General features: G+C 43.4%; 1 long non-coding RNA gene across 1 annotated transcript in view; it reads left to right on the top strand.

Annotated features, from left to right (window-relative positions):
* The window catches only part of LOC137371676 (uncharacterized), a 34,474-nt gene extending 20,622 nt beyond the window's left edge, over nucleotides 1-13,852 (top strand). Inside the window, exons 2-3 of the long non-coding RNA XR_010975265.1 lie at nucleotides 8,380-8,495; nucleotides 13,122-13,852. This is a non-coding gene — a long non-coding RNA (uncharacterized lncRNA). The remainder of the gene's footprint in view (nucleotides 1-8,379; nucleotides 8,496-13,121) is intronic.
* The last annotated feature ends 505 nt before the right edge of the window (nucleotides 13,853-14,357 follow it).

Genomic DNA, 14,357 nt, shown 5'->3' with positions numbered 1-14,357 from the left:
CTGGTAGTTAAATGTGATGATTTTAAAGGACCTCTTGCTATTCTATCATTGGGCGGCACAGTGGCGCAGTGGTTAGCACCGCAGCCTCACAGCTCCAGGGACCCGGGTTCGATTCTGGATACTGCCTGTGTGGAGTTTGCAAGTTCTCCCTGTGACCGCGTGGGTTTTCGCCGGGTCCTCTGGTTTCCTCCCACAGCCAAAGACTTGCAGGTGATAGGTAAATTGGCTGTTGTAAATTGCCCCTAGTGTAGGTAGGTGGGATTACTGTAGGGTTAGTATAAATGGGTGGTTCTTGGTTGGCACAGACTCGGTGGGCCAAAGGGCCTGTTTCAGTGCTGTATCTCTAAATAAATAAATTTCAACCCCATTGTCAGAGTCCTCAAATCAACTTCCAGATTCATTCCAAACATGACAGGATTTACAAACAGGAAAAGACCCTCTTGCTCATCCAGCCTGCCCCATACAATGATGATACCTTGTCTGTAACAATGTATATACTCCCCACCCCACCGGAAAGCATGTGATTTCCACAGAGTGGCTATAAAAAGCCCAAGCCAATTTGGGGAAATTCCTCACTGATCCCCCATGGTGGTCAATAATAGTTCAAGGAGATCACTCTGGCCCTGCTAATTCCTTGCAGCACTGACCTTTTGCACGGGGTGATCTCCACACTAGCAAGAAACAGGTCCAGCTCTTGCTTTTAAGGAATAATTTGAAGCCCATCGATGCACAAACCTGCCGTTATTCATACTCATTTGTCTTGTTAATTGTCAAACTCTCTTCAGCAACCTACGTGGCTGTCTAGAGTGTGGACGATTGGGTGGAAACTCGCTGATGAAGCAGGGCTTAAAACTGGCAGTTGCTTTTGTCCGAAGACATAAAAGGCATAAAAGTATTAGGATAGATACAAAGTTGGCTAAGCGACTGGAAACAGAGAGTAGTGGTGTGGGGCTGCTTTTTGGGCTGGAGCAAGATATACTGTGGGTTTGGTTCAAGGACCATTGCTTTTCTTGATATATACTAAGGACACAGGCTTGGGTATAAAGGACACAATGTATAAGTTTGCAGATGACACAAAGCTTGGAAGTATTGTGAACTGTGAGGAGGATAGTGATAGACTTCAAGAGGACATAGGCTGATAGAATGGGCGGACACGTGGCAGATGAAATTTAATGCAAAGAAATGTGAAGTGATACATTTTGGTTGGAAGAACAAGGAGAGCCAATATAAAATAAAGGGTATAATTCTCAAGTGGTGCAGGAACAGAGAGACCCAGGGGTATATGTGCACAAATCGTTGAAGGTGGCAGGGCAGGTTGTGAAAGTGGTTAAAAATGACATATGGGATCCTGGGCTTTATAAATAGAGGAATAAAGTACAAAAGCAAGGAAATGATGGTGAAAACTTTTATAAAGCATTGGTTTGGCCTCAACTGGAATATTTTGTCCAGTTCTGGGCATCACATGTTAGGAAGGATGTGAAGGCTTTAGAGAGGGTGCAGAAAAGAATTACGAGGCTGGATCCAGGGATGAGGGACTTCAGTTACATGGATAGATTGGAGACGTTGAGGCTGTTTTCCTTAGAAAAGAGAAGGCTTGAGTGGAGATTTGATAAAGGTGTTTAAAATCATGAGGGGTTTGGGCAGAATATAAAGAGAAACTATTCCCATTGGCAGAAGGGCCAAGAACCAGAGGACGTTGATTTAGGATGATTGGCAAAAGAACCAATGGCAACTTGAGGAAAACACTTTTTACTCAGCGAGTGGTTAGGATCTGGAATGCACTGTCTGAGAGTGTGGTGGAGGCAGGTTCAGTGAGTGTTTAGGATCTGGAATGCACTGCCTGAGAGTGTGGTGGAGGCAGGTTCAGCGAGTGGTTAGGATCTGGAATGCACTGCCTGAGAGTGTGGTGGAGGCAGATTCAATCAGGGCTTTCAAAATGGAATTAGATAATTATCTGAAGAGAAACATTTGCAAGGGAAAGGGCGGGGGAATGGGACCAGCTGAGTTGCGCGGACACGACGGGCTGAATGACCTCCTTCTGTGATATAATCATTCTCTAATTCTATGATTCTACATAGCTAGCTCACAAAGGCTCTGTGTGATGTTGGTGGGCTTTCAAAAGCCTGTAAGATTCAAGAAGGAAGGGATGACATCAACATTCACCCTCAGTTGAAAAACTAACCGCATCCGAAAGGAAAAGAGGGCGAGTTGCATAATGGGCGACATTTCTACTGTCACCAATATTTTACCTGGGGGTTGAAAATTAACTTCTACCCCTGGGGAAATCCACACTTTTCAGGTGCTGGGGAATGATCATGGATGTGAAGGGATGTAACAACTGATAATGCGGTGCCTGCTTGCCAATGGCGTGACCTTTTTCCATTGGGCACTTGGGACAGGAACTTTATGAGGCAGTATGAGGTCAGCTAATTTAAAGTGGCTCCATTAACAGGGTTGTGCAACACATCACGGCATAAAACTTGTGGATGTACCTGCCCCCTGGACGTCTGCCACTGACCCTGTCCCATTTACACCCTCGCTGCTTGCCCCAAGGTGGTTCAGCTGGGATCAACTTTGTGGTACAGTAACCTGGCACTGGACTGGCAGGTTGTGAAACTAAATTTAATAAATCCGGTAATTTGTGGGCTAACAGCTGGAAAATAACTATTGAACTGCCAGATTGTTGGAAAATCCATCAGGTTCATCAATGTCCTTCAGAGGAACGAACCTGACATCTCTATGCAGTCTGGTCCACATGGGACTCCAGTTCCACACAAAGGGTCGGTTCTTACACTGGGAATTTCCTCAGGGATTCTCCTGATTGGATTTCCACCAATCTTCTGCCGAAGTTATGGTAGCTGTCAGGAGAATATCTGAGAGAATTCCTGGTGTTAATACCCTGAGGGCAATAAATATGAACTTGGCAGAGTCACTGAAATCCCAGGAACAAATGAGAAGAAAAGCCAACCTCAGGGCACAGCGTGAATGAAACTTGGGACTTTGCTAGTTTACATGGTACAGCCTGGAGTGCACAAACACAGACTTGACTTTCAGTGTTCTCCAGATGAGATGAAAGTTGATTCCCAAATCTGAATCCAAATTCATGGCTTCAAGCTCGTTATTATAGGCCCAAGGTGTCTATAAGGTTGTGGAGAGGAGCAGTGACTCTGCAGACCTTTCCAATTGCCTAACCATTTCTAGCATTGGATACTCTGCACCCAAGAATTTAAACCAGGAGGGAAGTCCATCTTAGCCTTGGGTCACAGTGAGTTGTTTTGAACTAGAATACAATTCATGATAGGGTGTTGGAAGCAGATTCAAGAGTAACTTTCAAAAGAGAATTGGGTAAATACTTGAAGGAGAAAATTTTACAGAGCTCTGGGGAAAGAGCAAGGAAGAGTGAGAATAATTGGATAGTTCTACCAAAGACCTGGCACAAGCACAGACACGGGCTCCTCCGTTCTTTATTATTCTATGATTCAGTATATTCAAATGCAAACCCTTGTGGGTTTTTTTTGCTTTATTTATACTCTTTCTCTGGACTTTTTTCTCCTGTTTATTTCGAATATCAATCATACCATGTTACAGGATCTTCCTGCTGTCTGTATACATTTGCATAGTGTTGGAATCAAGACTCATTGTACCATCACCTACTTGAAATCATTTCCGGATCTCTAATCTGTGGAACAACAACCAGCAACGTGCATTTATATAGTGTTCCAAGGTGCTTCACAGGAATGTTATCAAACAGAATTTGACACTGAGCCACATAAAAAGATATTAGGACTGATGACCAAAACCTTGGTCAAAGAGGTAGGTCTTAGGAGACTCTTAAAGGAGGCCAGAGAGGTAAGAGGCAGAGAGGTTTAGGGAGGGAATTTGAGAGCAGGGCCCAGGCAGCTGAAGGCACGGCTACCCATGATGGTTATGTCACTAGTTCACTAATCCTGGACTAATTATTCAGTAGGAATGTTCCGAAGAAGGGTCACTGACCCGAAACATTAACTCTGCTTCTCTTTCCACAGATGCTGCCAGATCTACTGAGTGGCTCCAGCATTTCTTGTTTTTATTATAATTATTCAGTAGAATGTGAATTCAAATCTCACCATGACAGATTGGGAATTTGGATTCAATTGGATTAAAATAAATCTAGAAAGAAAAGAATGACTATGTAGTTGTTGGATTGTTGGAAAAAACACATCTGGTTTACTAAGCCTTTTTGGGAAGGAAACCTGCTGCCCTTACCCAGTCTGGGCCTACAGCAACTCTTAACTGTCCCCTGAATTGGCTTTGCAAAGCACTCAGTTGTATCAAACCGTTGCACGCTGCTGTTCAAGGAGGTGGCCCACCACCACCTTCATGGAGCAGGCAGTGATGACCGGCCTTGTCAGTGATGCCCACATCACGGCAATGACTAAAACAATACACTGAACCTTTCCTGCTGCCGACCACCCTGCCTCCCTCCCCCACCAGTGCTTGAAGACAAGAGTCAGGCATTCGGCCAGTAAGCACGAGCCAGTGGGTTTGAATTCTTCATTTTTCAGCAAGCATGCGAGCCAGCACAACAGATGTTAGTGCTTTGGACTGGATTTCCTCCTCATCAGCACTAATGAGGGTCAGAAAGAACAGGAACTGCCTATCGCCTTGGATCTGTTTCCATATAACCTCCCCGTAGATAGCACCAGTTTCAACACTGGCCCCAAATCAGAGTTGGGAAGTGTTAGTTTCAAGAGGTTTCCAATTGAAATTGAAAAGGTGTAAGGTTTATATCAAATCACTGTATCACTGTCATTAGCTTGACCAGCAGATTCAGGAGACCTCTGTATCAAGTAGGGCTTCTGCAGGAGCGCTGGAAGGTACTGGAGACTTGGGCCGTTAAACTTCCCTCTCATTATTTTTGTTTTAATTGCCCTTTACAGCTGTATGATCAGAATCCAGCTGTCTCCAGATCAGGCATAGCCCAGGCCAAGTGCCGAGCTGGGTAGAAGATGACAGTTCATTGCATTTAGCCTCTCTCTGAGGGTGATTAAACACACTGGCACCAAAATAGAGAGCTGAGGAAGAGGATTTCACCTATGGCCATCAAGAAAGAAAGGTGGAAGAAGATTGAAAATACAGGCAGCTAAATGGAGGGCAGATGGAGATTGGCATGCAGGCAGCAAAATTTAGGAGAATTTTTTTGTTATAATCTCGTGTTCAATTAGAATTAGATTGACAGTCATGAGTTAGAAGCTACACAAATTCACCAAAAAATAGATTTGGGGATGAATGATCATTATGAAGAGTTAATATAAATGCTATATTGAAATAAATACTCAATACGTGGGGGGTTGATTTTGATCTTTGCCACACACCAGTGAGTAGAGTGGGCCTGCCTGTTGTAAACTCTGTGAGGCCTGAGCCATTTTTTGAGGTCAGGGTCACATGTGTGTGCAGTGAGCGAGCTGTGTACACTAAACCGGCGTTCTCGGGTAATCTGCTGGACGGGGGATGGGCAGGAAATTACTCCGCTCCTGCAGGGAGCCAGCGGACATCAGAGCCTGCAGGGGCAGGGTATGGGGTGCTGGGTCATTGGTGGGGGGGGGTTTGGTGGGGGGTGGGGGGGGGTGGTGTTGGCACAAAGGCTGGTGATTTCTACAGGGCCAGATGGAAGCCTGCTCCACGAAAAATATCAGTTTCAAATGTATTTTTCAGGCGACTTTTATGAAGAGCATCCAGCAACAACACCTTGTAAGGTTTTTGGTTTTTACAGCATATTAACATAGCAAAAACTTCCCAAGTCACTTCACAGGAGAGTTATTAAACAAAATTTGACACCAAGCCACATAGGTGAAAATATTGACCTGGTTAAGAAACTGGCTGAGCAGTAGGGGGGAGAGAGAGAGAGAGAGAGAGTGTAGGGGTTATGGGCAGGTACTCAAATTGGCAGGATTTGACTAGTGGTGTCACACAAAGATGTGTGTTAGAGTTGTGTCCTAGATCAACCATAATTTCATTGAATGAAGGAACAGGCTCGATGGGTTAAGTGGCCTCCTCCTGCTCCTATGTTCTTCCTATGTTCCTAATAAGACAGGTGACCAAAAGCTTGGTCAAAGAGGTAGGTTTTAAAGGAGGAGTGAGAGGTGGTGAGGCTTAAGGAGGGAATTACAGAACTGAGGGTCAAGGCACCTGAAGGTATGGCCGTCAATGGTGGAGCAATGGAAATTGGAGATACACAAAAGGCCGGAATTGGAGAAGCGCAGAGATCTCAAAGCGGGTGAAGGACTGCAGGAGGTTACAGAGATAGGGAGGAATGAGGGAGCCCTGGGTAGGCCTTTCAAGCAAAAACCTGAGCATCGGAGGCACACACTTCTGCTATTGTGTCTCAAAATTGCAAAGTCTTATGTATGATATGTTACAAGTAGCGTCCTGCCTGAAACAGTGGCAGCAGCTCGAGTGGTAAGGGACCCAATACCATTTCAAAGCAACATGGAGGGTTTTGATAAACAAATAAAAAGAAACTCTTTCCACTGGTGTGTGGGTAAGTAACCAGAAGACACAAATTTAACGTCATCGGAAAAAGAGCCAGAGGGGGGATGAGGAGACTCCTTTTACACAGTGAGTTGTTATAATCTGGAATGCACCGCCTGAAGGCAGTTTCAATCATAGCTTTCAAAAGGGAATTGGATAAATATTTGAAAGAGAGCAATGTGCAGGGCTATGGGGAAAGAGAAGAGAAGTCAGACTAATTGGATGGATGTTTCAAAGAACTGGCACAGGCCTGATGGCCCAAATGCTTAATGGCCAGAGAACACGGGAGCTCCTCCTCAGTGCTTTGAATAAAGAAAGAAGTACTCACCTGGCAATCGAGCCCTGTTATTTTGTCAAAAGCACTCTGCAATGCACTTTTGGAGTGCAGTGACTGTTGTTTACATGAAGGTGTCAGACATTTTGCTCACACAGCAAGGTCCCACAAGTGGCAATGGCTGACCAATCTATTTTTGTGTTATTTGGTTTGGGGGGGAACCTTACTCTTTGCTTTTCTTTCAATACTGCCACAAAACCATTAGCATCTATCTGAAGAAACAAGTGTGTCCTCATCTCTTCCAATGGACAGTAGTACTAATATTCACAGGTCTGATGCAGTGGTGGCTGTTGCAGTTGCTTAGTTGCAATTCTTCTCCTGAGATCTTGGACCTGGCCTCAAACTCATTGTCTTCATTGATGTAGAGGATTTGAGTTAACTGCACTGTAGCAACACCATTAAAGCTTCGATCTTGATAAGCATGTAAGCAGTTTGCCAAGTAATGTTATGCTTGGATCAGAATTATGCTTGACTCAGGGTTTCTACAAACTGCAGATAAAAACAGGCAATTGGCAAATCTTTGCACCACAGCCCAGTTAATCAGACATTCAGTGATTAAATTGAAACAGAAACTACAGAAAACTCTTAGCATCTGTTTTCCACAGAAGTTGTTAGATATCTTCAAGCAAAATTCAGTAATGGACTAATTATATTTAGTGTACAAAGTATTATAAAGTGGATAATTACAAATCATTTTATGCCTTGATTGGGAGCTCTATCTGTGGAATTGAATGGAAAATGGTTTGCTCCATCGGAGTTCAATGCAGTGGGACTGAACAGGGAGGATTTCATGCTTTGAAATTTGTTCTGTTTCTACTGGAAGTGATGGGAGGTGGTTTGATTCATTAGAATTTGGTCAATATGCAATAAAAATTGTAGAAATGAGTTTGGTGCATTGGGATTCTATGCAATGAGATAGTAATGGAAGCATTTGTTCTATTTGGACTTTTAAACTTACGACTAAATGGAAGGGGTTTAGTTCAATGGGATTCTATACCATGAGAGTGAATGAGAAGGGATTTAGTTCTAGACAATGAGAGAATGGAAGGGTGTTTGGTTTGTTCCCTACAATGGAAGTGAATGGGAATTGGTTTAGTCCATTGGAATTCCTTATATTCAGGGTGAATGGGAAGTGGCTTCATCCATTGGAATTCCTTACAATAGGACTGAACGGGAAAGGGTTTAGTTCTTACAATGGGAGGGTGTTTGGTTTTGCAATAGGGGTAACTGGAAGGGGGTTTGGTCCATTGGTGCTCCTTAAAATAGGGGTGAATGAGGAGGGGTTTCGTCAATTGCAGTTCCTTACAATGGGAGTGAATGGATTCAAAAAGGTGTTCATTTAGCTGCACTTCATACTGATCACAAAATATATGGACAAGCGCCACTTTCTCTCCTGTGGAAAGACATAAGGCTGCCATTGCTCAGTTAAGGTTGGCCGCAATCCATGTGAAATGAATCATCGTAGGGCAGGGTGTGATAATGATTCTATACTCAAGATGTTAATATTATGTTTCCTCTTCCTATGTATTTCCTAGATCCAGGAATCCCTGAGGCTCCTCTCCACCACTGGTGAAGCAGTGACTGCACTCCTGTGCAGCCAATCACAAAGGCCCAGAGCACAAGATGGGGCTGAATTGCATGGTCAAGGCAGGTGTGTCAACACACCATTAACATATTGTTTGCCTTTGCTCCATGACCTTTTGGTCAGCTATGTGGCCTTGTCCAATCTACACCTTCTCCTTTGTTATCTCTTGCCCCACCCCCACCTTACTTGCTTATAACCTGTGACATTTCTAATATTTGTCAGTTCCGATGAAGGGTCACTGACCCGAAACGTTAACTCTGCTTTTCTTTTCACAGATGCTGCCAGACCTGCTGAGTGGTTCCAGCATTTCTTGTTTTTCTTTCAGATTTCCAGCATCCGCAGTATTTTGCTTTTATTTTAGAGGGTTGGAGTTGCTGTTATAATGGTGGATAGATGACCCTGGAAATGCCTGACAAAAAACTTTCGTGGAGGAGTGCAGAAAAGATTTATGAGAATGGTTCCGGGGATGAAAGACTTCAGTGATGTGGATAGATTGGTGAAGATGGGGCTGTTCTCTTTAGAGAAGAGAAAGTTGAGGGGAGATTTTATAGAGGCGTTCAAAATCATGAGGGGTCCAGACAGAGTAGAGAGAAAATGTTCCGATTGTCGATTTAAGTTATTGGTAAAGGAACCAGAGGCGATATGGGGAAAAGTTTTCTTACGCAATGAGTAGTTAGGATTTGGAATGCACTGCCTGACAGTGTAGTGGAGGCAGATTCAATCATGGCTTTCAAAAGGGTATTGGATAACTATCTGAAGAGAAAAGATTTGCAGGGCTACAGGGAAAAGGCGGGGGAGTGGGACTGGCTGAGTGCTCTTGCAGTGAACCGACAAGGACACAACGTACTGTAAACATTCTATGATTCTATGATTTATTTACTGACATCTCACATAGAGCAAGGGAAAATCTGAAGTCTTCATAAAACTCTCAATGCAACTCACACCAACTGAGGGCAGGCATAGGATGCTCTGAAACCTTATAGATGTATAGTGAAGAATGGGAACATCCCCAAAAATACCCCCTTGACATGAGGAAGATGGAAGATTACCAGAACTTAAAGGACCACCGTAAATGGGGTGGAATCCTGGCATACGTTCAAGTTAGTGAGAGAACATAAAAACGTAAGAAATAGGAGCTGGGGAAGGCTATACAGCTTCTCAAGCCTGCACTGTCATTCACTAAGACCATGACTGATCTTCTACATCAATCATTTTCCTACCATATCCCTCGATTATCATTAGTGTTCAAAAATGTATTGATCTCTGTGTTAAATAAACTGAACAACTGAGCATCCACAGCTCTCTGGGGTAGTGAATCCCAAAGATTCTCAACTCTCTGAGTGAAGAAATTTCTCCTCCTCACTGTCCTAAATGGCCTATCCCTCATTCCGAGAATATGACCCCTCTCAGTATCCATCCTGTCAAGCCTCTAAGAATGTCATACATTTCAATGAGATCACCTTTCAGTCTTCTAAATGAATAGAGGCCCATTATACTCAATCTCTCTTCATAGGACAGGTTCATTATCTCAAGAATCAATTTAGAATAGTTTAAAATAGATGGTAAGGGAGTATGCCATGCAAACTACATCAGCTGAATGGTCTGTCTATCAGATAGAGTGGTGGAAGGGAAAATCTTATAAACAAAAAAAGAAAGACTTGCATTTATATCGCGCTTTTCACTACCACCAGACATCTTAAAGCACTTTACAGCCAATGAAGAACTTTTGAAGTGTAGGAAATGTGACAGCCAATTTGCACACAGCAAGCTCCCACAAACAGCACTGTGATAACGACCAGATAATCTGATTTTGTGATGTTGATTGAGAGAGAAATATTGGCCCAGGATACCAGGGATAACTCCCCTGCTCTTCTTCAAAATAGTGCCCTGGGATCTTTTACTTGACTGTGCAAATGGGGCCTCAGTTTAACATCTCGTCTAAAAGACAGCACCTCCACCAGTACTGCACTGGATTATCAGCCTTCACTTTTTTACTCAAGCTCTAGAGTGGACCTTAAACCCAGAACCTTCTAACTCAGAGGTCAAAGTGCCACCAACTGAGCCACCTACTTAGACCTGTTCCTGAGCGAGGTAGATGACATGATGCAGGGGAAGTTATTCATTTTTCCAGACGGATCAGTCCAAAGAGCCCTTGTCTGTGACTATTTCTCTCATCTTCCTGTTACTCACAAAGATAAATGTTGCATCGGATTCCAACATTTCATCAGACCACTAAATATATTCCACCAAATCTGATGCCAGAGTTAATTCCGAAGAAAAAAAGCTGAGCCACAAGGGGTAACATTCCGACCTCACCCTCCCATGGCGGGGGTGGGGGGGGGGGGCGGCCATACTTACTGAATATTTGGAAAGGCACTGCTCACAATTTTGTGATAATCCTTGGCAGTTGTGGGATCAAATTGATATTTCAGCAGTAGTGTAGGATGGATAGGTGTTGCTAACCTTCCAGGATTGCCCTGCAATCTCCAGGAATTAAACACTCATCTCCAAAGTTTAGGAGAAAACTTTTAGGGGCAATAAAAAAGTGTTTAAAAATGTATTTGAACCCTTAGGTTAATTTTTACAAAAATATCTGAGATGGGAAAGAAGCCATTTCGACTGACAGTCAAATATCATCCAATAGGGTAATGAAGTGTCTATTTGTTCTCTGAATAGTCGTGAGAAAGCAGGCTGCCACAAGTATGGGCATGTTGGGCAACCAATGTGTGTGTGGGATAGATGGAGGTGGGAAGTCATGTGATGACAGCTCCAAGAATACTTCCAACCCAAGTTAGATGGGTAATAGCAAATCAACAAGATTGTTTTGTACCATGCCTGATTCCCTTCTCCATTAATTCAACAGAAATGTTGTGGTGTTAAATGAGCTGTTAATTCACTATCGACCATCTCATGCTTTTGCTGAAGATCAATTTCACATCCTTTATGCCTGAGTTTCTGATGTTTGACTCTGATGAAACTTCCTGCCAGGAATACGAAGTTTGATAATTACCCCTGCAATGTCCTTATTGTTCGCAGAATATTTCTACATAAATGATACATAATTGGCGACTGCATTAGGCCACATTACAAAAGTGGATGCACTTAATTGACTGTGAAGCACTTTTGGGTGTCCTGAGCTCATAAAACATACAGTACATTGTCGTGAAGACCCCATCTGCCAAGAATGAGGCATATTAATTTCATCATATGAGCATTAATTTAAAATTTTGGTGGAATGAAGAAATGACTTGTTTAAAGAAATCAGCAGTGGCTGGAAAACATTTGCATACTAAGAGACAGTGCCTGGAGACAATAGAACGACTCCCTGATCCAATTAACCCAAATGGATTTTGATCACCAGACATTGAATGTGTAAGAAAGCCAGCATTCCAGGGTGTCTGCGAGGATGGAGAATCCACAAACGCAGGAGTTTGTTAAAACAGCTAGTCACTTGACTAACCTGCTGGCCCAGGTTTTGTTTGAATTGCTCACAGCACAGTTTGGGTCAGATTGCAACTGAACCTGGAAGAGGAGATTCTCTTCTGATATGACCTCCTTCTCACTCAACCGAGGAATCCCCCCCCACTGTGGTTGACAGGGCCCTCAACCGTGTCCGGCCCATTTTCTGCACCTCTACCCTCACCCCTTCCCCTCCCTCCCAGAACCGTGACAGGGTTCCCCTTGTCCTCACTTTCCACCCCATCAGCCTCCATATCCAAAGGATCATCCTCCGCCATTTCCGCCACCTCCAGCATGATGCCACTACCAAACGCATCTTCCCCTCCCTTCCCCTGTCAGCATTCCGAAGGGATCGTTCCCTCCGCGACACCCTGGTCCACTCCTCCATTACCCCCACCACCTCGTCCCCTTCCCATGGCACCTTCCCCTGCAATCGCAGGAGGTGTAATACCTGCCCATTTACCTCCTCTCTCCTCACTATCCAAGGCCCCAAACACTCCTTTCAGGTGAAGCAGCGATTTACTTGTACTTATTTCAATGTAGTATACTGTATTCGCTGCTCAGAATGTGGTCTCCTCTACATTGGGGAGACCAAACGCAGACTGGGTGACCGCTTTGTGGAACACTCCGCTCAGTCTGCAAGCAGGACCCTGAGCTTCCGGTTGCTTGCCATTTCAACACTCCCCCCTGCTCTCATGCTCACATCTGTATCCTGGGCTTGCTGCAGTGTTCCAGTGAACATCAACGCATGCTCGAGGAACAGCATCTCATTTACCGATTAGGCACACTACAGCCTGCCAGACTGAACATTGAGTTCAATAATTTCAGAGCATGACGGGCCCCCCATTTTACTTTTATTTTCAGCTATTTTTTCTTTTTTACATTTTTTACAACTTTTTTTTTGTATGTTTATTTCATTTCATCTTAGTTTGTTCAGTTTGCTTACCCACTGTTTTTTTTTCATGTTTGTACTTGTTGCTGTTCAATCTTCAGTCCGTTAACACCCTATCTGTACTAATGCTTTGTCTTTCAACACAGCATTAACATATTGTTTGCCTTTGCTCCATGACCTTTCGGTCAGCTATGTGGCCTTGTCCAATCTGCACCTTCTCCATTGTTATCTCTTGCCCCATCCCCGCCTCACTTGCTTATAACCTTTGACATTTCTGATATTTGTCAGTTCCGAAGAAGGATCACTGACCCGAAACGTTAACTCTGCTTCTCTTTCCACAGATGCTGCCAGACCTGCTGAGTGACTCCAGCATTTCTTGTTTTTATTATATTATTAGAGGAGAGCCTCTCTCCTGGCGAGCTCTCTCTCTCTCATGAATCTCCAATCCACTGAAGTCACTTAAACTTCAACATCGAAACAAGTTTTAAAGCATGCTCTGGGCCCCAACAAATGGCAAGACTTATCGGCAATCAAAGACACTACATCGGACACAAACGACCTTAAATAAATCCCAGTTATTGCCTCAAATTTTCCCTTTATTCTTTCTATTTTTCTATCTCTATCTGCGTGTGTTTATCGCCTATGCATGCTAACGTGGTCGCATCGCGTATTCGTGGTCGTTAACCGAATTAGAGTTTAAAGTTAATAAACTTCCACCTTTCTTGTTTAAATCTAAGAAAACCTGTCTGGTTGATTTCTTTGCCTTACAATTGGAGAGCAGTGAGCAAGGATTCACTGAGGGGGAGCTAAAAACACGGTGTTTTTAAAAATTAAACCCTGTTACGGTTAAATCAGGCAAAGGCTGAGACGGAACCCTTAGACCCCTTTCTCACCCGGTTGAAACAATATAAATGTAAGTTCTTTCTGTCAACATAGACTGAGAATTAGACCTGGGAACCAGCTCAATCAGTATAGATATTATTAGATTATAATATATCCACTGCTGTTAAGGATGATCTATACTTTGCTGAAAATAGAGACATTTTGTTGAAGCTTTTCGTCTTGCACTCATCAGGACAATTTGCAAGAATATCAATGTAAGGGAAAGCAACACATTTATCCTGTATGACAAGAGAGTGTGATTGGTTGGCAAGTGGACTCTGATTGGTAGACGCGTTGCCATGGAGCATGCAGCAGTTAATGGTGACTGACAGGCAACTGGTGCAGTCTCCATGGCAATGCCTCTACCAATCAGAGTCCACTTGCCAACCAATCAGCACTCTTTTCTCATACAGTGTAAATGAGTTGCTTTCCTTTATATTGGTATTCTTGCGAAATGTCCTGATGAGCGCAAGAAAAAAGCTTTGACAAAATGTCTCTATTTTCAGCAATATTCAAGTTCTATACTGCCAAAGGACAGTCTATACTTCTTTTAAAAATTCATTTGAAAGAAAGAAAGAACTTGCATTTGTATAGCACCTGCCATGACCTCAAGATATGCCAAAGCGCTTTACAGCCAATAAAGTACTTTTGAGTGCACTGGATCCCAATTCTGTAATGCAAACAATTAAAATTCT

The sequence above is a fragment of the Heterodontus francisci genome, chromosome 7 (genome assembly GCF_036365525.1).
Source record: "Heterodontus francisci isolate sHetFra1 chromosome 7, sHetFra1.hap1, whole genome shotgun sequence".
Classification (NCBI taxonomy): Eukaryota; Metazoa; Chordata; class Chondrichthyes; order Heterodontiformes; family Heterodontidae; genus Heterodontus; species Heterodontus francisci.
This window is presented reverse-complemented; position numbering and strand designations above follow the sequence as displayed.